Below are 24,614 nucleotides of genomic sequence, written 5' to 3'. Positions count from 1 at the left end.
GATGAGTCTTTTCCAACTCGTTTAGGATCACGAACAAGACAAATCGCAGCAGACCTCGGGAATGGTGCAGGAACAAGGCTGCCAGGCAGCACGGGGCAGCTCCTCGAAACCCTAGACGAGCCTCGCTTCCCTGGGCCACGCCATGTGAGTGCGAAGAGTAACTTAACGCGGGCTGCGGGCGGGGTCTCGGTGATGTAACAGGAAGCTCTGATGGCTCGCTGCTGCCGCCGCTTCTCAGTTAGAAGCTGAGCCTCTCCCGGCGCTGCCCAGAGCCGCGCTTCCCTGTTGGGCGCCTCTGCCGGCACCGCCGGCTCTCGGACTGCGCGGTGCCCAGCGGGCGTCCGCACGGCTCCGAGCCGGCCGGGCGACGAGGCGAACGAGCAGCAATCTGCACCCTTGCTGGGAAGGGAGAACTGAGCGACCGAGCTGGGAACAACTCTGCGTGGTGAGTACACATCGAAACAGCGTCATTGTTTTACCTAAGAATGATGTGTTGGTGCCGTCTGAACGCGTTTGGTGTTACATATGTTAGAGGGACGACTTAGGTGTGTTTGCATGCGTTTACGTGAACCTCAGCATGTCCTATGTGATCTGCAGGGAGAAAAGGGTCTCAGGAAAAAGCTTCGTTTATTTTTAGTTACCAAATGCTGAGCTGATTTTATAGCCAGTGTTACTTTAATATATCCTTGAGGGAAGTAACCGATGATAAATAAATAGAAAGATTGGGGAAAGAAAAAAAAAAAAAAAAAAAAAAAAAGGAAAAAAAAAAAAAAAGTCCTAATAATCGTTGAAAGGTTTCCTTCTAAAACCCTGATATCAGTTAGCCATATGTCTGACTCTGCATCTGGAGAGAATTAGAGGCATCCCGATTTGAAAATGGTCCATGAGACTAATTCAATACAACTGAAGCTCTTTCAAGAGGAGACAAATTGGGTGATAAAGTGGTGCAAGTTCTCTTATTGAATGCTTCTTTAATCTTAGTGGTGTTATTATTTCAAGAAGAAATCATATCCAAATTATTTCATAGCTAGGTTTAGCATTGTTGTAGCACGACAGAACACATGAAGCATCCATTTGCTTGAGAAAAAGTCAGTTTGAGCTTAGTGCTTGTACATGTGCAGGAGTTCTCTTGTTGGGGTCTCTCCAACACTCACTGAATTGATTTATTGTAAGGTAGTTGTCTTGTACTGAATTGCCTTGAGAAGCTATTTATCAGCGAGTAGTGTGTGATTCTGTGTCTTCCAGTGTATAGTTAAGAGTCTTGCCACTTCTTCATCTTCTGATAGCAGATGCAATATTCTGTTTTGAATAATATAGTTGCACACTTATGATTATTGCCTTCACTGCATCTGGTCATCTGCTTGTTTGGACGTGTAATGGATCTACAGAATCAGGAGATGTTGTTTTATTACTGAAGGGCAGTTGAGAATCAGAATAGGTTTGATTTCACAGTTGCATTTGGTTCTGCGGTGATTCATTTAGTCATCCCAAGGTGCTTATGTTGAAACAGCATGAAAAATAGCTGTGATTTTATTGTTCTGTTCCTTAATAAACTTGTGCCAAATACTTTGGAGCTGGATTTTACTCTTACAAATGAGCCACTGCTGAGTCTTTGCAGTAATGTTGTGCATCCTGGGGATCGCATCATTCATTTACAACAATAATGCATATAACCTTTTAAAACTGTTCAGGTTCGTGATGTGCCAAAAGCCTGATTGTTGCATTCTGAGGTCCTTTTGGTGTGTTGAAAGGGGGCACACTGGTTCTGGAAAAATATGAATGAGACAATCTTGGAATCTGTGTTTTCTTACAAAACACACATGCTGCCATGCCGAAATGTTCAATTATAAATAAAGATGTGTATTTTCACTGTTGCAATCTGCTTAAACTGTCATTGACTTGACTGCGTTTAGTAATGATTGCAAAGTCTTTATCCAGCTTTAAAAACCACCAGCACAAAAGGCGCTTGGTGGTTCTAAATGAAGCAAGACGATATGTAGGACAAATGTCCATGTTGTTTTGTACAAACTTGACTATCTGAACATGCAGTGTGAGTGACAAGGTGTCCTGTTCAAATGTTGCCATACTCTGAATTCCTGATCATTTGGGTTATTGCTCTGCCTTAAGAAATGTAACGTTTTACCCTTTGAGTATGCTTATCCCAATACAATGCAACTGTTGTAGTTCTAATTTACTGAGAGCCAGTGGGAATTTTTCCACTGACTGTCAAAGGGCAGGATATTCCTCAGTGAGGGTATTTTTATGTTGAAGGAGTATTTATTGTGGTTACAGACAGTATCCATCCTGTAACTGGCGTATTGTGATCTACCGGCAGTTGTTTTTTTAATAAATTTTGCCATTTTTGGGGTATTCCTCATTAAATAGATCTACATGCCTTGTTCTTGGTGATGGTAGCTTACCTGGCTAAAAAATGGAGCCCACATAGGGACAGCAGCACTGTTCTATGGGCTGAGTACTGCAATCCAGGTTTAGAGAGTGGGCTACAATTAAGAAAAGAACTGAGAGAAGAAAAAAGAATTTCCTATGCTACTACTGTAATTATGAACTTAGTTCCATCTGTTGAGAATTTCAGTAAGTTAGCTGCTTCCATCAGCATTTGTAGCACGTGGAAGAGGTGGTTAGGACTGGGCCCACAAGAGTATGAAATCATACTGATAAAGGATTCAAACCAGCCCAGTCATTTGGAGGGAACTGTTGCTATCAATGTGTTTTTAATAATCAAGTGTACACAATGATAGTTTAAAAGTATCTATTTAATCACTTCTATAGTAAGTGCTGGACACACTGTCGGATATTATTAAGGAAATTGAAGGCATTTATCTAGTGACAAGTCCAAAAGCATGAATTTTTATCTTTTATTTTTAAGCAGAATTTCTCTTTAAGAGCTAGCTCCCACGTGTTTCCAATGTGATTACAGTGTTGATGATCTTCTAGCAAAATATATTCTGTGCTTCTGATCAGCAGTCATTCCTATAGAGCACATGCGCAGTGCTGGTAGTACCGCAGCATTATGGTTACCTCTGCTGTAGGGGCTGGTGCTGCTCTGTGCAGGGTCTGCTTTCATTTAGCATTATGCTGCTGAAAACAGTTGCTTGTTTCACGTAACAGTTGTTGTAACTGTCAGAGTGCTGGAGTCGAGTTAGACAATATCCTTGTATTATAATTTTTAAACATGTGTGGGAAGTATCTATCTCAGGTTTACTCTTCATGTATCAACTAAAGAGGCAACATACGTGTTTTGAAGGAGATGTACCAAGTGAATTAGCCTCAAACCTTGTCCTTTGTTTAGAAAACAGTGAATCGTTAGTACTGCTTTAAATTGGGTGCATATGAATGTTGTATTAATACGTAAAAGAAAAAGGAGGAAGAATTCCATGCATGTTTGAAGCCCTTTATTATTATTATCTTAGAATCAAGACAAAAAACTGGAAGGCTACATTTTAGGATTTTCAGTTATTTTTATTTCCAGAACCATCTCTTCTGCATGTCCGTCTTAGTCTCCCAACCTTGTTTGTAACGTTTACATTTTCCCAGCAGTCATTCTTTTTCTGCCCTAGTTCAGCACAAGCACTTTCAATCACTACTGTAGTAGATGCTGTCCAAAAGAACAGAAATGATTTATTTAGAGTTGCTTTTCCTTGGAAAGATGCATTTGAAATCCATTTAGCTGAATGTAATGCATTAAAAAAAAAAAAAAAAAAAAAAAATTCCATGAGAGAAGCACATAATTCAGTTAGGAATCTTTCTTCTTTTTCCTTGTGTAAATTTGTATGTCTCCCTGAAGGTGTTACCTTTTAACATAACACAGATATCACCCAAGAATTTCTGGCAGTTTTGGCCACTGTTAAGCTGTGGCTGACAATTAGGATGCTAACCAAATTTTAGGAAAGCAAAAATAACATTGTGCTTCTGGATTTGTGCCTGGAGCATGAAACCCTTATTTAAGAAAATATCCCAAACAAAATTAGTGACAGAACTTTGTTTAATGAAGCCCATACCAGCCTCACTTCCCTTATTATACCAAAAACAAGGAACTAAACTTCAGTGAATTTGATATTTATTTCTTCCTTTTTTTTTTTTCAAAGCAGCTACTCCCTATACAGTATTCCATCATCTGCATTTAGGCAGAGTATCTTTTTAGTTCCCAAAGATTTATCTTCCTTTAAGAGCTTGTTGTATTGTAATTCTGAGCTTGAAAAGTGTACAGCCCATTTATTTTAGTAGTGATTTATTAAGGTAAACAGAAGATAAACTGCAAAGACGGTTGTTCACTCCAAACCCATGCATTTTAGGCTTTATTTTTTATTCTTGTCAATTTTATGAGAAATTAGTATAGTTATTTTCCCAGCGTTTTTGTATTCTGTAGTCCTTCCTAGACAGAAATAATAAACAATGTAAGTATCAGACATTAATGTGATGTCTAAAGCTCTCATTTCTTTCCTCTGTGTATTTATGTATTAATTTAATGCCATAAATGGAGGGGGGAGGGGAGGTGGGGGGGAAATGTGACTGCATCCTTTGATTATTTTTATTTAAAGGGCACAGATTTGTACCAGTTGTCCTGAAATGTTCTTATTATGGGGTTACCTGACCTTTTATTCTCTTAGTGAAATCCAGCAGGTGTCACTCTGGGGATTAAATAAGGATTATTCCACAGTGATACATAAGTTTGTTTGGGAGATGAGATGTTGAATTGAAAAATATTTATTTTGGTATATTTTTTTCCCGGATAACTTTTGGACTGTGCCTTTTTCATTTTTAAATGTCTCATTTCTTGTTTAAAATGATGTGATTTAATGAGTCTGTCAGTCTTTCTGAGTATCCATTTGAGCAGGAAAACCCATGCATTTGTATTGGACTATTCAATGAGAAGTTTTTTACTTGTAGGTGTCAGATCTGATCTGTGGAGAGCTGGGAATCAGTTAAGCTTTGCCCTTACTAAAAATAATACTTCCATGTTCTTCCCCGGGAGTCAAAGTTGGTTGTCAGTAGAAATCCTATTTGCACAAGTGCTGTTTGTTTATTGAAACAGTCCACACATTTAAATCCAAAAATTGACATCATAAATAATTATCCTAACATTCAAAATACTTGGAGTAGAGAAATTTTTTCACATTGCATCAAGTTGCTAGTACATGAAATTTAATGCTCTATGTTTTGTAATGGAGAAAATAGGGGCATTTTGTTGTTTTTGTTCTTATATCTGTTGCACAGAGTATATTTTTAGAGGCTAGTGTAACTGTGTGTTGAGTTTCGGTGGATTTTTTGCGTAAGTGGATGATTCTGTACTCTAAGCATCCCATGTTGTATGGAATAGCATATTGAAGAATGTGTGGATTTCTAGAGGAAATCCTTGCTTATTTCCCATACCCTGGTAAAGCCTTCTTGTACTGAATCAAAACTTCAGCAGGCAGCTTTGCAAAGTGAAGCACAAATACATCTCTTTTCTGTCAGAAAGCAGTTGTTTTTACACTTATGTGCATACCTAAGTGTGTGTGCATATATGTACATTATACACATAGAGCACGTGTATTTTGCATATGTATAAAAATATATTTTATACACTTTAAAAGAAAAAAAAATTATCTAGTTACAGGACTTGTAACCTCAAGCCTCTTTAAACAATTCAGTTTCCTTTCTGTCACTTCTTTCTCCTGTGTAAGCCTCCATCCTGTTCCGTTTTTTATTCTATTCCACTTCCTTTCCTGTGATGGCTCTGAATGAGTCACTTTGCCAGGCATTAAGAACATGTCTTGACAGTGTTTCCTAAAGCTTATCCTACTCTAGCTCATGTGGATGAAATTAACCTCTGCCTTATCCTTCCTTTCAAAGAGAAATGAATGTCCTAACACATCCAGTTTCTTGGAAGGGGAAGGTGAGGGTGCGAACCCTTTCCATTAAATTACTACCTGTTTAAACTGGGAGTCCTTTTCCGTGAAAGGCTCTTAAGAGCAACCAGCGAGTGTACCACAGCTGAATATCAAGATGGGTGACTTCTCATAAAATAGATTTATTATTCAGTCAGGAAAAGGTTAGTTGGAAAACATTCAGGAAAGTCAAAATTAAGGCTCCTTCCTGACTGCTGCTCAGGTACTCTTTGCGTGGCTCATGTTCTGCATTCTCAATTTGTTTTTAATTAAACGTCTTGTATAATGCATGGTAACATATTGAAGGCCACCGGGGTTGCGCTTTTTGCCTGAAGCTTGCAGCAATCAGAAGACGCCCTTGGTTAACACTAAGAGAGCACTTAAACACGGAGCTAAATTGTATCCTTTCTTGTGGTTATGTGCTTGCCAGCTCGGTTTTGGGTTTTGAGGCTATTTCTTTTTTTTCTTTCTCTTTTTCTTTTTTGTTTTGTTTTTGGACTTTTTGTTTGTTTGTTTGTTTTTCTTTAATGTGTGTTGTTTTGTTTTTTCAGTTCTGGGTAGGTAAAGATATAAACACTAAAAAAATATATCTAATCAGTTAATTGTGTACGTGCATCAGGAAACAAAAGTCTTTGTGCTAAAACCAGACAAGGAGAATTATAGTCCTAGAGAAGAGTAACTTTGGAAAACAATTAACATATGAGAATAAGGATTCCCTTTAGGTTGAATTCTGCTGTTGCAGTGTTCCGATTGCCCCACAGAGCTGCAGAACGGCAGCCCCGCTCCTCCATCAGCTCTCAGTAAAGGAGATCTAAAAGGTTAAATCCATTCTATCGTTTTCAGATGTTGTAAAAAACAAATAAAATATAAAAGATTAAACATGGACTTAAATTGCACACCAGCAAGCAATGTAGAAATAGAAAATTGGCTATCACAGGCAGGGATAGTGTTTGTAATTGGCAGATCCAACTATTTTCTCTGAAGTACAATGATTGGGTATTCATTAATGCTTGTTCAGTTATTTGTATTGGAGGTGCTTAATTTCTGAGTGCAGAAGGTGATTTGAACAGTCTTGAAATCTTGACAGTGTCATTTGCGGATTGATTTCAGAAGTCCCAGCACTGCCTTGCAAGAACCTTACGTTGTCCTCTTGCATGCTGGATGCTCTATTTTAGTTTTTTCATAGCTCTCATCATGGTTCCTAAGAGCTTTTTTTTCCCCCTTGTGTTTTAGCACTGTCCACTGCATTGAGGTAGATACAAGTGCTAGGCCTGCATTTGTGTGTTTTTTTCTCTCCCCCCTCCTCCCCCAACATTTCAGAGTACATTTTAAAAATCCCATTTCTTTTGTGGTTGTTCTATAAACTATGCATGCAATCCAAGGGTAGAATTCACTCTATGTAGTTTAGCTGGGCACTTTTTATTTAGAGCTATAGAGATAACATAGTCTGCAGACATGTTAAGCTTTTCCTAGAGTCATGTTACAGCCCATGAAGGACACAACAGTGTTTTAAGGTATGTTGGAAGGATGGCTAAATACTTACACCATCTCTGTGAGGCCACTAGGGCACCAGAACATATCAGCATAAACCACTGTCTGTAAGATTAAGCGGATACAGTCAGTGCAAAGCCAGCACTGAAATAACTCAAAGTGGATTTTAAGGCTCAAATGCAATAAGATCTCTGAATAAGGTTAGACAAAGGGAGCAAAGATGCTCTTAAATGCATATTATCTAATGAAACCAAAACTGTGGTAGACAGTTGTGGCTTCACAGGTGGTCACCTGTGATAACTCAGCTTTCTCAGAAAGTGCCCACATGCCAAACAAAAGTGTTCAAAAACAGCATTTTACCATGCAGGAGTCGCTTAAGAAGTCCCACATAAGTTTGTTTTCCTTTTAGAATTCCTTTGCTTGTTAGTTAGACTTCTAAACCTTTGTAATAAGCATTTAAACAGAACAGCATTACAGTTCTGAGGTAGAAGATGTTCTGCCTTCTTGAGCATGAAGTAACAGTAAAATGATGAAGTCTGATAGCAAGGAAGATCATGTGATGGAAGGAATTAAAACTGCTGTCACACAGTCAGAAAATGTCCATAATAATTATAATGCAGTGCCCTTTGTAAAGCCTGTGTGCAAATAAGTAATTGGAATGATAGTGCCTAGAGCATGACATTCTGACTGCAGTGGCAAAGCTGAGCCAGGTGTCCGGTGGTCAGTAACCAGCCATTTCTTTACATATGTGATTGTTTATGTAAATAGAAAGATTCTTTTAGGTAGTGAGATATGTGTTTGCATTTATGTGTACGATAGGAATTCACAGTAGGGTTGCTGAATACATTTTCTATTCATTATGTGAACTTGGCAACAAATAAAGTTGCTTGGTTTTAGTAATTTACTCAGCTAAGATGCCAGTAGCTGCAGTGATAAGCTAGCTTGTATTTTTTCATATGGAGTGAAGGCGAGATATCCAGTCGCTGTGTATGGAAGCTTCTTACTATTGTGTCTTTTGCTCCTCTATGCAAGGAAAAGAATTTTCCTATTTCCGTTGCCATGCAAATTTTGTTGTGCTATCAGGTGGCTCAAAACTTCTCTCAATTTTTCAGGATCTTTTTTTTTGTTTTTTTGCTTATTTATAAGCCACGATTTGTACACGTGTAATTCAATGTTACTTTGGTTCCTTTGCTGCCATTCATCCGCAATTAAAAAAAAACACAACAAACTTGCTGAATTGGAGTAATAGAGAGGAACAATGGGTTATAACAGGATGTTCAAGGCAGGGTCATTACAGTATATTTTCTTGTGCAATCCTGTTATGACCAAGCTACGTATTTACCAGCTTGGTTAATTTGTCAGCGCCCTATTATTAGCGCAGTAAGGTTATGAGCTGCCTGTTTTCTATCAAAGTTCTATATAATCTGATAGACTTTTTATCTAATATATTTGTAGAAAGTTATTCATACTTCATGTATATTTTTAAATATTCAGTATTTATCATCATTGGTAATGACAAGAAGGGTGGATAAAGTAATGAGAAAAAGAGCCAGGAAATGCTGCACTGTGAAATGGCAAATTAGTTTTAGTGTACTTTGCAAAATGAACTTCCAGAAGCTTATGCCAAGCTGCTGAATTTAGAAGTCTAGATAAATGTTTTAAAACAAAAATTTAGATTTTAAAGTTGTAAAAGAGAACATTTCATTTGCAGTGTTGGTTTCTGACGTGCACAGTACATTTCAGGTTATTTTCAACATTTATAATACAGAAGGCCAGTCTGCTCTAAAAAGGCGAGGGCGTGAAATAGCACTTGTGGGTCTCTGAAGCACTTGTGGACAGTTTATGTGATGTGTGTTTACACTGACACTACTGTAGCTGAAGGACACCCACAAATGGTCACAGAAGCAAATGTTTTAAGAAGCTGTTGAGTTAGTGTGAAATAAGGAGGTCAAGTGAGAGGATTCAATCACATCTGGGAGGACACAAATTTGGAATTGCTCTCCAGGAAGTAGTAGGATAGATTAGAAACCAACCCAGGTGGATTTTGGGTGCTGATGAAGACTGCATGTTTTCAGGATTGTGTGAGAATATCTCAGTCTTTAATCTAGTTATCTTATTTTCTGAGATGAAAGAATTCTTGGTCTAAATTCAGCTTAATTTGGAATGCCAGGCTGTAGCTCTGTGACAGAGTCTTGTGAAATGGAAAACTAAGGGTACTATAGGACAACTTTGAGGTTAGCAGAACTGTGAGGGGAAGTCTGTCTGGCAGCTAAATATCTCTGTGCTGCCTTCTTTTGCACGAACTTCTGCATGGGAGGACAAGGGGTGGAGAAATCAGACACTGCTTGTGAACATTCGTCCCTAAGGTTCTGGTTCTTTCAGAATAAGAGACACATTAACTGATATGGAGTGTCAGTGGATGAGACTGGAGTTGATGCTACTCATCAAAATCTTTTTCTAATTGAAAAGTTACTGTGCAGCTTGAATGGCTTGCTGGAAGTGTCAGAGACCAAGTGTTTTACTTCTGCTCTTTTGGCTTTCGAGTTTTAATCCTGCAAATCCTTAAAGACAGAGTAGGATACTTACAAAGGACTAAGTGAAACTGTATGGATGGTGCGCAGAGCACAACACAAGGTCAGAGGCTTGCAAAATCAGCAACAATTTGAAGGGAATTGTACAGGTGGAAGGAAAAAAGCTAGTGACTGACAAGAAAACATTGAGAAGAAAGCACGTGTGGGGAAACAATGTCGGTTGGCTACTGGGGCCGTGCTACTACTTTGAAGGGATACCCAGTAGTCTCCACATCCAATTGTATTATCTGTTTAACAGAAAATGGCAGTATATTGTTTGGAATAGGAAAGAGAATGATTAATGTAGGAAACAAAGCAACCGATTAATACTAATTAGCAGCTTTTTTGTGACAGCACACTGGTTACATCATTCCTTCTGAAAATTATCTTGTATGCCTGTATGTATGCAATAATTCAATGGAAGTAGCTCCAAGAAATACGTCACAGAATCCATTTTCAAAAGGAATGTTTAACTGCTTAGGGCACTGATCATATGCAAAGGACTACATATGATGATGATTTACTTGTTGAAATCAACTATGTTTTCTTAGACAGTGAATAGTTGAAAATACACTGGACTTGTTGAGTATATGTCATGTCTCCAGGACAAGACAATAACCATGGTTAAAGAAGATGTCTGTTGGTTTGCTTTTCGTGTGAGAAAGCTTATCTCCTTACTCTCTGTTCCCAAGAAAGTGAGATAGAAATAGCTCTCACCTGGGCAGGCTTCTAGCTGATGCACTTCAAGCCTGCGATCTAGAAATGGGTCATACCAATTTGCCCAAGGGGATGTGATTCAGTCATACTGCCATAGATCATCAGAGTGATTTAGGTGGAGATGAAACCAATGTGCTTTTTATGGAGTTTAACTTCCTGGAAATTTAAATTATGCTGGCCTTTCTTATCACAAGAACCTTCAAAAAATCATCAGAAATTTTCAGGTAATTATTGTTTGTTTTCTTTTCAAATTGCTCCTGCTTCTGCAGATTAGCTTTATGCATAAAAAGATGAAAAAGGCTTCTATATACAGTTTGGTTTATTGGTTCAGATATTTCAAAAAGAAAATAAATGTGGGCCTACATTTGTAAGTATCCTCAAGTGGAGTATAAATTATTTCCAGTCCCACAGAGGGAGATGAACCTCAGTTTGTCACGGAGAGACAGTTGTTTCCTGGCAGGGACCCTCAGTTCACATCTTGCAGTGTTCGAAGATGTCACGGGTCGTATGGATTCTGTGTGTTTGCAGCCTTTGGGCTTAACAGGAAGGTCAGCAAGTTATCAAGCGACTGCTGTCTCCTCGAGGAGATTCAGATGCCTTTCCTGCCCTTCTGTTGGGGCGCATCAGCTTTCAAAGAGAAAACAGCACTGCTCCTCTGATGCTGCCACTATCTAGGCCTTGTCATTTAGATAAAAAGAGCAAAAGCAAAATTCAAGTTTACTTGCTTACTTATTTGTTTTGTGCTTGTTGTTCCACTTGAGATCCTGTAGACAGTGTTTTCATCTTGCATAGACTCTGTGGAACTACCAAGTATATACATTTTTTATTTTTTCTGTGTTTTATTATTCTCTCACTGCTGCATTTCAAAAGCTCTTCATATCCCCAAATCGTTAGGAGGATTGCTACTTCTCGTTAACTATCTAGAAGAACTTGCTGTTTTTTACATATATGGCCTGTGTATATATTGTAATAGAGCAAATCATGAAGTAATTTTTCCTGACCGAATCTACCTAGGTAGCATGAAGGATTATTAAGCCAGAAACCTTCCTTTCCTGAGTTAATCTTTTGATTTACTTTAATCATCATTCCATGAGAGCATGGTTATCGGGAGACCTTTTTTTCAAGTTGCATGTCTTTTGAAGAAATGCAAGATGTGCTTGTGGAAGTGGTAGGTATGTGGTCAGTTGCATGGATATAACTGCCTCTTTTGTCGTAGCTAGACTTAAGCAATAATTTGCAGAAAATTATAGCTTGGTTTCTTTGCTTTTTAGGAAATATAGCAAGAACATTATCATTGTTACCAATAGACAATCCCTTCTGACAGCATTTCAATGGATTATCTTGTTCCTTGTGTTAGTTAAGGAAGGTAACCTTTGCAGTGCTCCGTTTTATTTACCAGGCATATCCGTTAGCTGTAGAAATGTCATATGTGAAATCACAGCGGAGCATTCAAGAAAAACCTTGGATGTTTGGAAAACCGCTTGGTAACAAAACAAACAGAACTGTGACTGTTGTCAAATTTGATTTATTTTAAGTAGTGCCAACTTTTTCTTTTTTTTTTTTCTTTTTTCCACAATGAGAAAGGGATGAAGTGATTCAAATGAGATCAGAGTCCTCTCTTGTCTTCTCCTCCAAAATCCACGTTATGCCATATTGCACATAGCTGATGAATGGGTGAAGATTTTATTGCTGACGAGTCTTTCACATGCCTCTGCAGTTCCTATTCTGTTGCTAGATTTGGAATTGAAGTACCAAAATGTTGTGGAAAAAAAGCTGCTCTTGCATTATTTCTGGCAGGCTTACAACTTGGGAGTATCTAAAATATCATCAGAAAATGTGTTCTCATGAGATTCCTGTCTAACTTCCCTGACTTCCAGATTTATTAATCTGGAACATAATTCAAAAAAAGTGTAGATCCTTTGATGCTCATGGAGTTACAGCAGAACTTGTGGTTGACGTTTTGGCTTTTGTTGTTGTTGTTGTTGTTGCTGCTGTTTTTTGTTGTTTGTTTAGATATTTTTCAGTGTTTTCTTTGCCACTAATTTTTTGTGCATGATTTTAGTTACTTCTGTTTTTCTCGTCTTCTCACCAAAACTGGTATGTAACAACTTCCTATGTCCTTTTGTCCCTTTCCTATGTTTTTAATGCAATTCATCATTCACCGTACTTGTAAAATAGGTGTTATTTGACATGAGCGTTAGTCTGTTAATTTAAAGTGGAGCTGGATGACAATGTAGCAGCCCACGTGCAGAATGAACTTTCAACTGAATCAATATTGAAGGTTAACCCAAGTGAGAGGGTGAATATCCTTTAGGAAAAGTCTGATTTTTTTCCTGTGTGTAATTAAGGTAGATTTAATAAAGAGCATGCATGTTTTTAGTATATCAAATTCTCTTAACTAGCAAGTCTTTGCTTTTGAAATGTACTTAATTTAAACATTACAATAGAAAAACAGTTCATACAAGGATCCATCTATTAGTGTAGCATGAGCAGAGAGCTACTTTGCTAGTGTAGGTGATGCAGTTGTCAGCATTGTTACTGTGTCAGTATTCATCAGTAATTAATTCCATTGCTTTAACGAGAGCACTTGGAGACTGTGTTATCATTCTAGCAGAACCCTGCCAAGCAGCTGGTGCTGTTTCTTGTTTTTGTTTTGTTTTCTCAGGGAAGTGGGATTGAGCTCGCTGGAACTGTTTCTCATCTCTCACAGATAAAAATCAGTAAACTTAATCATTCAAAGGAAAACATATTTGACACTCATTACCTATGTGGACAAACATATGAGGGCTGTTCCAAAAGTAATGAGTCCTATTTCATTCTCTTGGTCTGTGACATCTAGAAGTAGACATTGGTGAAATGGGCAGCAATGAACCTTCCTGCTAGTATCCCATTATATTTTGTTGCAGTGAGACAGATGGCTGCAGAGAGGCAGTCTGATAGAATGGCTTCTGACGTGGTGTGTGAGAGGCAAAATTCTAAAACTTAATTCTTGTTTGTGGAAAAAATGGCACACGCTGACATTCATTGATGCTCGCTGAAGGCTTCTGGAGACCAAACAGTGGTGGTGTGCACAGTGTAGCTGTTGGTGGTGGGGCGATGTGTTTCAGCAGTATTGACAGTGGTGTGGAAGACAGCCCATGTTCTATCTGACCATGCACAGCTGGCACACCATGAAATGAAAGGCATCTCAATCAGCTCGTCCTTGCAAACCAACAGCAGTGACTGTAGGGGGGGAAAAAAAAAGTGTTCTGTAGCTGAGAATTCATTCTATCCAGTAGCGTTTTCATGCTATTTGTATCTATTACAGTTACGTACAAAAAATAAATAGAAGGCACTACTTTCAGAGCAATCTATTTATCTTATGCAGCAGTTGCTCCTAGTAATGGTTTATTATTTTGGTTCAAATTGTATTTACTTTAGTATCTGTAGTATCCTAGAATAAAATTGATTACATAAGTTTAGATAACTGATCAGCAAAGTGGAGTATGTAACTGAGTTCTAATTTAGATTCTATCTTCTTTTAGTTACATGTCTTTTTCCTGGGAAGAATTTACTTCTTTAGCACTTAGGTCCTCTTGCAGGAACTCCCTGGAAATATTTAAGTCTAGGAGTAATGTCCCCAAAATTCTTCTGTGAGGTACCAAAAACCACTTTTGAATGTGTATTCACTGTGAATAAGCAAGGGAAAAAGCAGCTCTTGGTAATTTGCTAGTGGTTTTCGCACCTTGTAGACCTGTGCTAGCATCTAATGGTTGTCCTCCACTCCTCAAACATAAATGAGTTCTGTTTCAAAACTGCGCTTATGGAGAGACCAACTTGCTTTTGGAAGAACATTAAGTATACCGGAAGCAACTGATCTCCCACCCTCACCTCTTCTCCAGTCCCAATGATCTTGTTTTTAGAAGCTTGGCTCCATAACAAATTGCTCATAAGACCAATTAATGCTGTGTGGCAACAGATGTTTTGGATTTGTTAGCAGTGATGTTGTTTTCTGGCTTCAGAATATCACAGGGCCATTATTTTTTGCAATGCGCCTCTTGATCTTTTCATTTATTTTATAATACTTAATTACATTTCACAAATAAAATTGAACTGAAGCAGTTACACTTCAGAGGAAGGATTTCTGATCTCAAATCAGTTCTAGCCTGGTGAGCTTTAGTATCCTTTTTTTTCTTGCATGTCTCTTATCCTATGCACAGTGCTTGCTGAAATGAAAAAAAGATGTTTGGGTCGCTTTAAGGAACTAAATTTCTTTTTGCTTTGCCTAAATAATAATAGTTGAATTTCTCCTTAGTTCTATAGGAACTTACTGATTGCTCTGAAACTCACGTATCGCAATCTAGCTATACATTTAGTTAATAACTGTAGTATGTAATTAACCAGACATTTTCAAAAGCCAGTGACTAAAAGCAATTAAAAAAAAATTAAAAAATCATCTGTGTTTATCTAAGCTATATTCTAGGCTATAAAAAGTAACATTATTTTTGTGATTATCGGCCATTAATGGTGTTTACTTCCTTTTCCTCCTAGAATAAGCACAGAAAGAAAGGTGTTTGTGTTTTGTTTAAAGTCTTGATCAACAACAGCTCCCTAACTTTCTTTTTTACTTTTCTAAATGTTACTTGCTCATAAATGACATATGTCGTCAGATGAAATGCATGTTTGCCAGCTATGCAGTAGGTTTGATTAAGCTGTAGAGTTTCTGTTCTCCAAGAATGCTAACAGAACTTCACAGCGACCATCTGGGCATGTAGCCTTATTCAGAACAGGGTCATTTCTCTTGTAGCATTCTGCATTTTAATCATCTCTGGCAACTTCAACACACTAGTTACGCTTCAAAGACTCTTTTCTCTCGTGATGGCCTCAGGGCCAGTGGAGGACGGAGAAGTGTAACAGAAATACATTCCCAGTTTCTGTCATGAGAGAACTTTGCTAGAGTCAGGATCACACTCGGGCTTCTCCTGGGTCAGGAGAAGCACTAGAATATCAAAGATGTGAAGGCACACATTTGTGGATGTCTCATCAAGTCTGTCTCTCGTTCAAATCAAAAGACCTCAATCAAAATTGACTACTTGATGTATTTACCAAAGTTAACTGAATTAACTTAAAGAAAAATGATAGGGTTTACAAACAGATTTGCATAGTTAAGGCCTTTAGAACAGTTGCTCTGAAAATGACTTATTAGAATAGTTTGGAAATCTTACATCTTTCTAACGTAAACAGCCCTGCTTTGTTACAAGCATACTTGAGTGGAAACAAGAAATAATCTGCAGATAGCATTCAAAGTTATTGAAGGAATGCATTCCTTGCAATGAATGCAACAAATGCTGCAGAAGCACATCTCAATAATGATATTCTTAAATGTATAGATCAGATAACAGATTTCTGCAATAATTCCTTAGTTATCCCCATTGGATGTGGTAGCTGCATCTAGGACAAAGAATGCTAACAAATGTTAGGATGTGGCAGCAAGTACGTCATAACCACTTGTGCCAAGAAACTAATCCGAATCCCTTAGTGATGAGCTCCACCTATGTCACAGTCCTATTGGAGAAAAAGGATACTGCTTAAAGAAATGTAATGGAGACATTTTATGGTAGTAAATATGGGAAAATTTGCTTTTCCATGATGCTGAAATATGAATCAGGTTTGTTGTGTTTTTTTTTTTCATTGTTTTCTCTATGCCTAGAATGAGTTATCATAAATAAAGTTTAATGTTATACTGGGAAGATGAGAAATGCAAATGATATGGGAATAATGTAGAGAATAGACTTTTCAAATCTCAAGTTACTTTTTGTTCCTAAAAAGTACATGACAATTAGACTTTATAGCTTTCAAAGCTGACTACCTAAACGTACTCAGATATAAACTGTAATTTAAAACCATAGTTTGATTTTTATTTTTTTTTTAATTGACTGGATGTCTATGAGATACAACTTAGTATCTTTCACAGAAACATTGTGTAGTTAAAATACAATTACATGAAGGGTCTGTGAGCATGCAGCATGGTAGTGAGCCATGTTTACAATTTGTACAGTTTTGGCTGCTGCGAGCTGTATTGTTAGGCTTCTGGCTGGGACTCAGGATATCCCTTGCTGCTTTCAGAAAATCTCTCGAGTCCTTAATTTCCAGATGAACAGTTACCAAAGGTCCATGTAAGAGTCCTTGAACAAAATTAAGGCAGCACTGAGTGTGGGGTTGTTTTTTTTCTTCTTTTTTCATTTTTATTTTTTTTTCTAACCAGAACTGTGCAGCTCTGTCGTGAAAATAATTTGTTGGAGAGAAGTTTCAAATTGTTCAAGGGGCTGTCAGGATTTCCAGTGTGGTCTTATTTGAGCAGTGTGTGCCTCTTGTTTTTGGCTATGTTTTCCAGCATCGAATATCTCCTCTACAAAATGCATCTTAGGAAATAGAGGTTGGTGCTGCTGTTTTACTTGTACAAAATTTGCACCTTCAGGGCTGCCATTTCATGTCTGTTTGGCAAATAACAGCTACCAGCAGTGCCATTTGCAATCAAGGAAGCAAGCTGCTGGCTTCAGCAGCTAGTGACGCTTTAGTAAAACTAATATGCTATGCAAGAGGATACCTTCCTTCACCCCTTTCAGTGCTTCAAGAACACTTGAATGTGATCACTTAAACTGTGGGAGGAGATGTTTGCTGAAAAAAGGATTCCATATTTCTGTATTTGTCAGTGTTTCTGGTATACAATATTTGAAGTCTATGTAAACAAGATAAATTACATGGCTTGCTGTACTCATCTGCCTCAGTGATTGTTTTGATAGATTGCAGTTGCTGGTGATCTGCACTACTTATTTCCAGTGCTCTTTCAGCTGTCTTCTGGTTTCATACAGTCATACCATGATGTTAAAGCTCTTGGTTGGGATCTCACCCAGAATTTTCCTAATGCTTTTCTGGCCCTTGCTGATTTTTTTCTGACAGCTTTACTTAACCAATTTGCCCTTTGTTTGCGCTCTGTAGAGGCCTTTAAATGCCGACACCCACCCATCCCTCTCTCCTCTTTTCACTCGACCTTTGCTTTTGAGTTTGTTGTTCATTTTGCTCTGGGCATGTGATTACATAATGACTTCATTGGAACGACTAGGAAACTCAGAATATGAAAGTGATATGTATTTTATATATATATATATTATATATATATATATATATATATATATATATATATATATATATATATATATATATATATATATATATATATATATTTTGCTGCTTAAAATTCTCATCGTATGTTTTGTATATTTTTTATCTCTCGCTCCTTCAGCTAAGCTGTGTGTAGGAAAGTTATTAACAGCAAAGAGATTTGAAAGGATTTTACATATTTGAGGTGGGATGAGATTGCCCAGTACATGGGCACCTACTTCTGCCTGGGAAGTGCACCTCAAGTGCAACTGCCTCCATGCAGGGTGCTTGAGGGAGATTGGGGCCAGATTTGGTATATGTCTTTTATCCCTTCAGGGCATTCCAAAGGAGCCCAGCTGCAGGCAAGTGAACTCAGGCTTGATCTCTCTCAGTATGGAAATGCATGATGGGTTCTGGATGGGAAGATGTACTGTGTGTGTAGTTACATCTGTGCATTTGCAGATGGCAAGTTGAGATAAGTACAGTTAATACTACAGAGCAGTTATGCTACCTGCAATTTGTAGAAAAGTCAGAGTGAGAGCCAGTGGTTTGGTCTGTAACACTTTTTGCGCTCTCTATGGCATTTGTACTTGATGTTTACTTTTTCCTTTTACAAAAGATAAATTAAAAGGCATGAGTGTTATGAGTAGGTAGGCAGGTCCATTTCCACACCACCAGCATGCGTTGTGAATCTCCCCAAGGTATTGTTTGAATAGTAAAATTGTTAATGGTGTTGGTATTAAAAAAAAAAATAATCATTAGCTTCTGAAGTTAACACCCTTTCAGCGCTATTGTTTTAAGCACAGAGAAATGTGAGAAATCCCTACGGTACTGGAACAATTATGAATGAATCTGCCCAACTAAAGGACTTTAAAGTTTTTGAGAACTGCTGTTCGGGACTGTGCTTCAAAATCTGAATAAAGTCTTAGATCTTACATCCATAGCTTTTTAAATTGATTTTCAGTGAAGATAATCATCAGATACTAGTTTAGTTTAAGAATCCTCTGCAATGTGGCATGGATATTTAGCCCTTACATATAATAACTTAATGTAAGTTATATTCTTTCGTACGCTGTAGTATTTTTCTGAATTTTAATCAAGAAATATGTTATATTTCAAGTAATGGTAATTTTGTTACAGTACTTTTTCTTTCCTAACTTTCCTGTTGTCTGATCAAAGTTTGAGGTCAGACTGCTTTTGAGTAATGGCCCATGCTGGCATTACAAGAATATCATTTATAATAGTAATAATGAAAAGGCAGTCCTGAGTTTGGCTGCTGTTTCCAGATGATAATTTGAAATATCAAGAGGTATTATAAAAAATATAAATAAATATATGTATTTCAAGTGCATTTATTTGGTCTGGGGTGCTGTAGAAGTGTGTTTGGTGCATTTGGGGTTCCTGTCAGTCATAGCAGCTAGATTGGCCATTATTATCTATCTAAGCATAGGTGGATTTTAATTCCTTTTGAGACTCTTTGGGAGAAATGAAGGAATCCACAACAATCAATGTGACTGACAGCCAGAGAGTTAAGATGGGTTTTAAATTTTAATCACCTTTCTTCATGCCAGTATGCTGCAGGAGACTTACTTTACGGAATGCAGCACTGGTGTCTCATTGCACTTCACTACAATGTAGCTACTCCTGAATATCTTTTGATAATTAAGATGTGAATATATAATTTTCAGATTATTGGGGGTCAAGTTATGATTAGTATGGTTGCAAATATTTGTTATATGAGGTTGTTATATGCACTTCATACTATAAGGTGAGTTCTTAGAATGGGTTGCAAGCGATGAGAAGATAGAGCTGCTTATAGGAGGTCACATTAGGTAATGATTATACATTTACTTAGTTGTGTTGAAAGCCTGGTTGGTGGTTTGTAGGTGCAGAGAAAATAATGGTGTCGATTGTCTTACTGAAGTGATTTAATATTGGGAATTCCTTCCGGGAGATTTTCCTTCCAACTCAGCATATGAAGTGTACTAACAGAGGTCATCAAGTCCAAACCATAGCCTGAGAACAGATTTTGAGTAGGCTGATTGTAAACACTACGTTTCTCACTCGTATTCTCTCCTGCAGAGAATAAAAATTAGGTTTGTGTTAGCTAATTAAAGACTCTGAATTCTGTGATTCAGTAAGAGAAATAAAAATACTTAAAAATCCTTATTATCTCTTTATGTTCTCTTGGTGCTTCTCTGTGAACTTAAAGGAATAGAAAAATACATCTTTTGAAGGCATTTTTTGTTTCTTTTTTTCTTGTTAGAATTAAACCCATGTTGTTTGTACTGTAATCATTCCACGTTTAGTAGTGCTATATACTTTCAGTAGCTATTTGGCTCTTAGTTCTGAATTAGTTCAAATTTCCCATAAGATTTCTAGTTTGATATTCAACAGATGTTTTAAGGTCATCTTTTTTGTAATGACTGGTACTCAACAGTGTGGGGTTCAGAGTTCAGCTCTCTGGGTGATAGCCACTTCCGAATTGAAGTTCTCTATTCCTTAAAAATGCTTATCAAAGGTTCTCCGTTCTCCATAGCTTTCCGAAGTGGTACAAGACAGATCGGTATTGACTTCAAAGCTAGATGTTCTCTGATAACAACAGTCTGGGAATGAATATGCTTTAGTTTGGAGGATGAGAATGGTGCTTACTGGTATCTCAGCATCTTCCTGAATTCGTATCTGGGAGATGATGACTTTTGGAATAGGACAGGTCAGACGCAACTAAGCTTGTCAGCGTTGCTCTTGATCAAAGTCTGTGTTTTATCCATCTTATCTTTGCTTAGACTAAGCAAGAAGCACTGCGTTTCCTAGTAAATCATTTATATGCTATCCAGAATAATTCATGCCATCATAAAAATTCCACTAGACCTGGAATCATGTGCAGCAACAGCAACTGTTCAGCAGTGCAGTCAGTATAGATTTGAGATGTTGCATAAAATAAATAAGGGTATGTAAAATGTGACAGACTGTCCAGGTAATAACAGCTTTCAGGTTTTCTAAAGAAGGTGCCTGGTTTATTTCTCTGTATGTCACATCACCAGGCAGTTAAAAGAATAAAAATACCAGTACGACGATTGCTTCCTAATGCTGTCCTGATAAGGGGAAATAGGCCTACTTTGGGGTGGCAGGAGGGGAGGGGGGGGGGGGGAAATAGAAGTTTTATACCTGCAAATTTTGATTTCAATTGAGAAACGAGTAGTTAGCTTGTGAAGATCTTTTCTGCTCTTGAAATTCTGTAGATCTGAAGCAGTAGTCAAGCGCTTTTATTTCTGCAAATACACAAAGCACGTACCTCTTACAGAACATACTTGCATCTAGTTAAGAATTAGTATGGACGTTTTGTGTCTGTGTTTGACCCAGTTATCGATGTCCTGCTCTTTCAGCTTCAGAAGAGAACAGTGTTCTCTCTCTACCGTATATGCTGATTAATTCTGAATATTGTATTCATTACCTGTTGGGTTTAAGCAAATATCCTGCTCTATCAACAGCGAGAGGAAGCCCATGCACGAGAAATCTGCATTTCACCAAAGGAAGCTTGGCATAAGCTACCTTGATATAAAAGCAGGACATTTTTTTGGTTGTTTCCTTCTGGATGGTTCCCTTGCATGGAATCAGTTTGGTGATGTGGTTTCCGTTGGCTCCAGCACTGCCAAGGCCATTGATGATGAAAGTCTGAACTGTTTTTCCCCATTGCTAGGAAAATTGGTTTCACCTGTCCTGCCCCCCAACCAAATCTCTGCCAAGCAAGCAGCTGCGAACAGAATTTCTCAGCGAAAGGAATCTGAAGTTTTGCACGCTGTGTGGAACAGGAAAAACACATGCAAAGCTTTGAGAGAGATGAGGTGAGGTACGCAAGTTCAAATCCTCTGAGTAAAATGGGAGCATGTGCAATGGGTGATCCTTTGAAGGTGTTTTATGTAGAGAAGTGCAGGAAAGTGTGGGAAAACAGAAGAGAAGATTATCTCTTATAATGACTTAGGGTAACTTAGTCTCAGAAGTATTTGCTGTATTAAAGTTGAATTGCAAACCTACTGAAAGTGAGTATTGTAGTTGCGTCTGAGACACTGGCTGATCATGCGCAAGAACTGGTCAATAGATTGAGTTTTAATTTAATTTTAGTAAAAGTTATCCTTATCAAAGCTTCCTATAGAGTTAAGGGAGAACAGTGAAATCACTATGAGAATTTTGTAGGGTTTTGTTTTTATCTAGGAAAATAAATACAGGATGCAAATTTGCAGAAAAGATGCATGCCTACATTAAAGCCACCTGTATTTTCTGTGCTTATAGTGGAAATTTTCAGTTGCTTGCCATTTGGACAAACTTGAATTGTGATTTTACACAATAATTTTGGGCCTTAGAATTATTACTATTTTTACATTTGGGGTGGAGACACTGTGCTTTAATATGTGAATAGAATATAAGTCGAATTTATACATAATTTATGAGCTCAATAACTGCATGTAATTCCCCTTCCTCTGTGCTGTGGCCATAGTACTTGTAATGTTTTATTACGTTTGGAACGAAATATTTGGTTCTCTAGAAATTCCTTATCCAAGAGAGACTCAGTTTTATCAAGGCTGTGAAATGTTGTTCAGCCTCTGTGGTATTTTAATGTTCTTAACTCATACTTTTATTTTGCTTTGCTATCAGGTAAGCTGGGGGGTGGAATAGTGCAAAAGGATATGGAAAAATCTGTTTGTAATTAAAGGAAGACTAATTGGACTTCTGGGACAGTGTGTAAGATAGACTAGCCTTTCCCACGGCCACGCCCTGAGCATATGATCTTTCACTGAATTCATGGAAACATTCAGGCTGCTTCCTACAGATTGCAGCTGGCACTGTCTGTAAAATCTGTGCTTCACAAAGAGAGGAGGATTTTATGTGATAATGTGCCGTGCTACATTTCATCCAGCCACAGGGTTACCACACAGCTATGTGAAACAGATGGTAGGAGCAGAGAAAAGAAGGAAAAAGGCAGCATTTTGTGCCTGATATAGGTCTCCTATTAATGGTCATTTTTGCAGTTTGCATTTGGAGAAATGAAATAGTGTGGCATTTGGCCATGAAATATGTGTGTGGCTTACAGACTGCATGCCAGCTAAATTGTTAGGTGACATGCCGACTGCTTCTGCTATTTCAAACTTGTAACATCTTTACCTTCAGCATAAACTCTTCAAGTAGATCTTTTTCAATGGCATAGCATCACATTCAGGTTAAAAGCATGAAAATAGAATGGCGTGTTAGTTCAAATTTAAGGCCACTTAGACCTGGGTCTAACCAAAAGGTATGTTAGCATAGTCACTCAGTAACACTCGCATTCTTCTTCAAAGAATTTCACTTCACTTGTTAAGGTGATTAGTTAATTATTATGGCCCTGTAATTCTTCTTAAAACTGATAGTAACTCTTGCACAACAAGTGTTTCTGTTACACTTAGGAGCTTGAACCTGTGTCAGAGTTGCACTTACATTAATATTCCTCTGTAGTACAGTATGGAAGAAGCCAAAAGGACTTCCCATTTAGAATCATCGTCAGATTGTATTTTCCTGTATTTGTCCACACTAATATTAATTCAGATCGGTGGAAAATTAGCCATAACTTATTATTAGCTGTAGCACTTGAAGTTTTGTGAAGGGGGATTGAAAAGAAAAAGAAAGAAACAACCCACTTTTATCCGTCATTTTTCTTTTGTCTGCTTTAAAACCATCTCTGCAGCAACCCTGTGAGGAAAACCAGGAGAAAGATATCTATAACCAGAGAGTTCATTATGTAAAGTCAAGAGCTTTGATATTACTGTTTTCTTAATTTGTCTCTTGAGTGTGTGCTTCAATTCTTTTCTGTCGTTAGGACTCATTCGCAAGGTTTTGATGTGTTCTGTATGCTTGTTTAGGGATATAGGCCATGATTTTGGAAGCCGAGACTAATGCCTCTGTGGGTGTCAAGAAGATTTGGATGGATGGATAAACAGCTAGGAAACATTATTCAGTGCTATAGACTTGTAAAGAATTTCTAGGAGGAAATTTCTCAAAGGACCAAGAGAAGGCTGAGGCATTCAACAACTATTTTTTTTACCCCAGTCTTCACTCGTGGCTGCTCTGTACTCAGCCCTACAGCAGACAGTTTGGAAGATGAGGGCGTTGTCCTTCCTGCTGCAAGTGAAGATCAGGTTCATGACCGCCTGAGGAACCCAAACATCTATAAGCCTATGGGTCCCAATGAGAATACGTCCCTGAGTCCTGAGGGAACTGGCTGTGAAATAGTCACTAAGCCACTGCTGGTGATGTCTGAGATGTCACGGTGGTGGTGAATGGTGATGGAGGTAGGTGACAAGTATTGTATCCTGGGAATCAGTTCTGGGAACATTGCTCTTTAAGAACTTCAAAAATGACATCAGCAGTGGGATTGAATGCAACGTCAGAAAGTTTGTGGTTGACAGTAAGCTGTGCAGTGCGATCGACACACCTAGGAGAGGAGATGACATGCAGAGAGACCTAGACAGACTCAAGCAAGAGGGCCAGGTGAACCTCATGAGGTTCAATAAATTCAAGTGCAGGGTCTTCCGTCTCAATCATGACAAGACCCTTACTATGAGGGCAAGGAGGGAGATGTAAGGATGGAGCACAGCTCTGCCGAAAAGGGCTTGAGCGTACGGGTGGATGGCAAGGTGGACACGAGCCAGCAATGTACCCTTACAGTCTAGAAGGCCTGGGCTGCATCAGAAGTAGCATGGTTAGTGGGCTAAGGGAGATGATCTCTCTTGTACTGTTTGTTGGTGAGACATCATGTAGAGTACTGAGATGTGGAGTC

General features: G+C 38.1%; 1 protein-coding gene across 7 annotated transcripts in view; it reads left to right on the top strand.

Annotated features, from left to right (window-relative positions):
• The window catches only part of CALCRL (calcitonin receptor like receptor), a 58,503-nt gene continuing 33,889 nt past the window's right edge, over positions 1-24,614 (top strand). For 3 of the 7 annotated variants that reach the window (XM_085553596.1, XM_085553590.1, XM_085553594.1), the window contains exon 1: positions 237-445. The gene's annotated coding sequence lies outside the window, so the exon portion shown is untranslated. Of the gene's footprint in view, positions 145-236; positions 446-21,506; positions 21,652-23,884; positions 24,127-24,614 lie in introns of those variants that run through there. The other 4 variants (XM_085553593.1, XM_085553597.1, XM_085553591.1 and 1 more) reach the window with 3 other exon arrangements.

The sequence above is a fragment of the Coturnix japonica genome, chromosome 7 (assembly GCF_054131305.1).
Source record: "Coturnix japonica strain WE chromosome 7, WE-NBRP24, whole genome shotgun sequence".
Lineage (NCBI taxonomy): Eukaryota > Metazoa > Chordata > Aves > Galliformes > Phasianidae > Coturnix > Coturnix japonica.
This window is presented reverse-complemented; position numbering and strand designations above follow the sequence as displayed.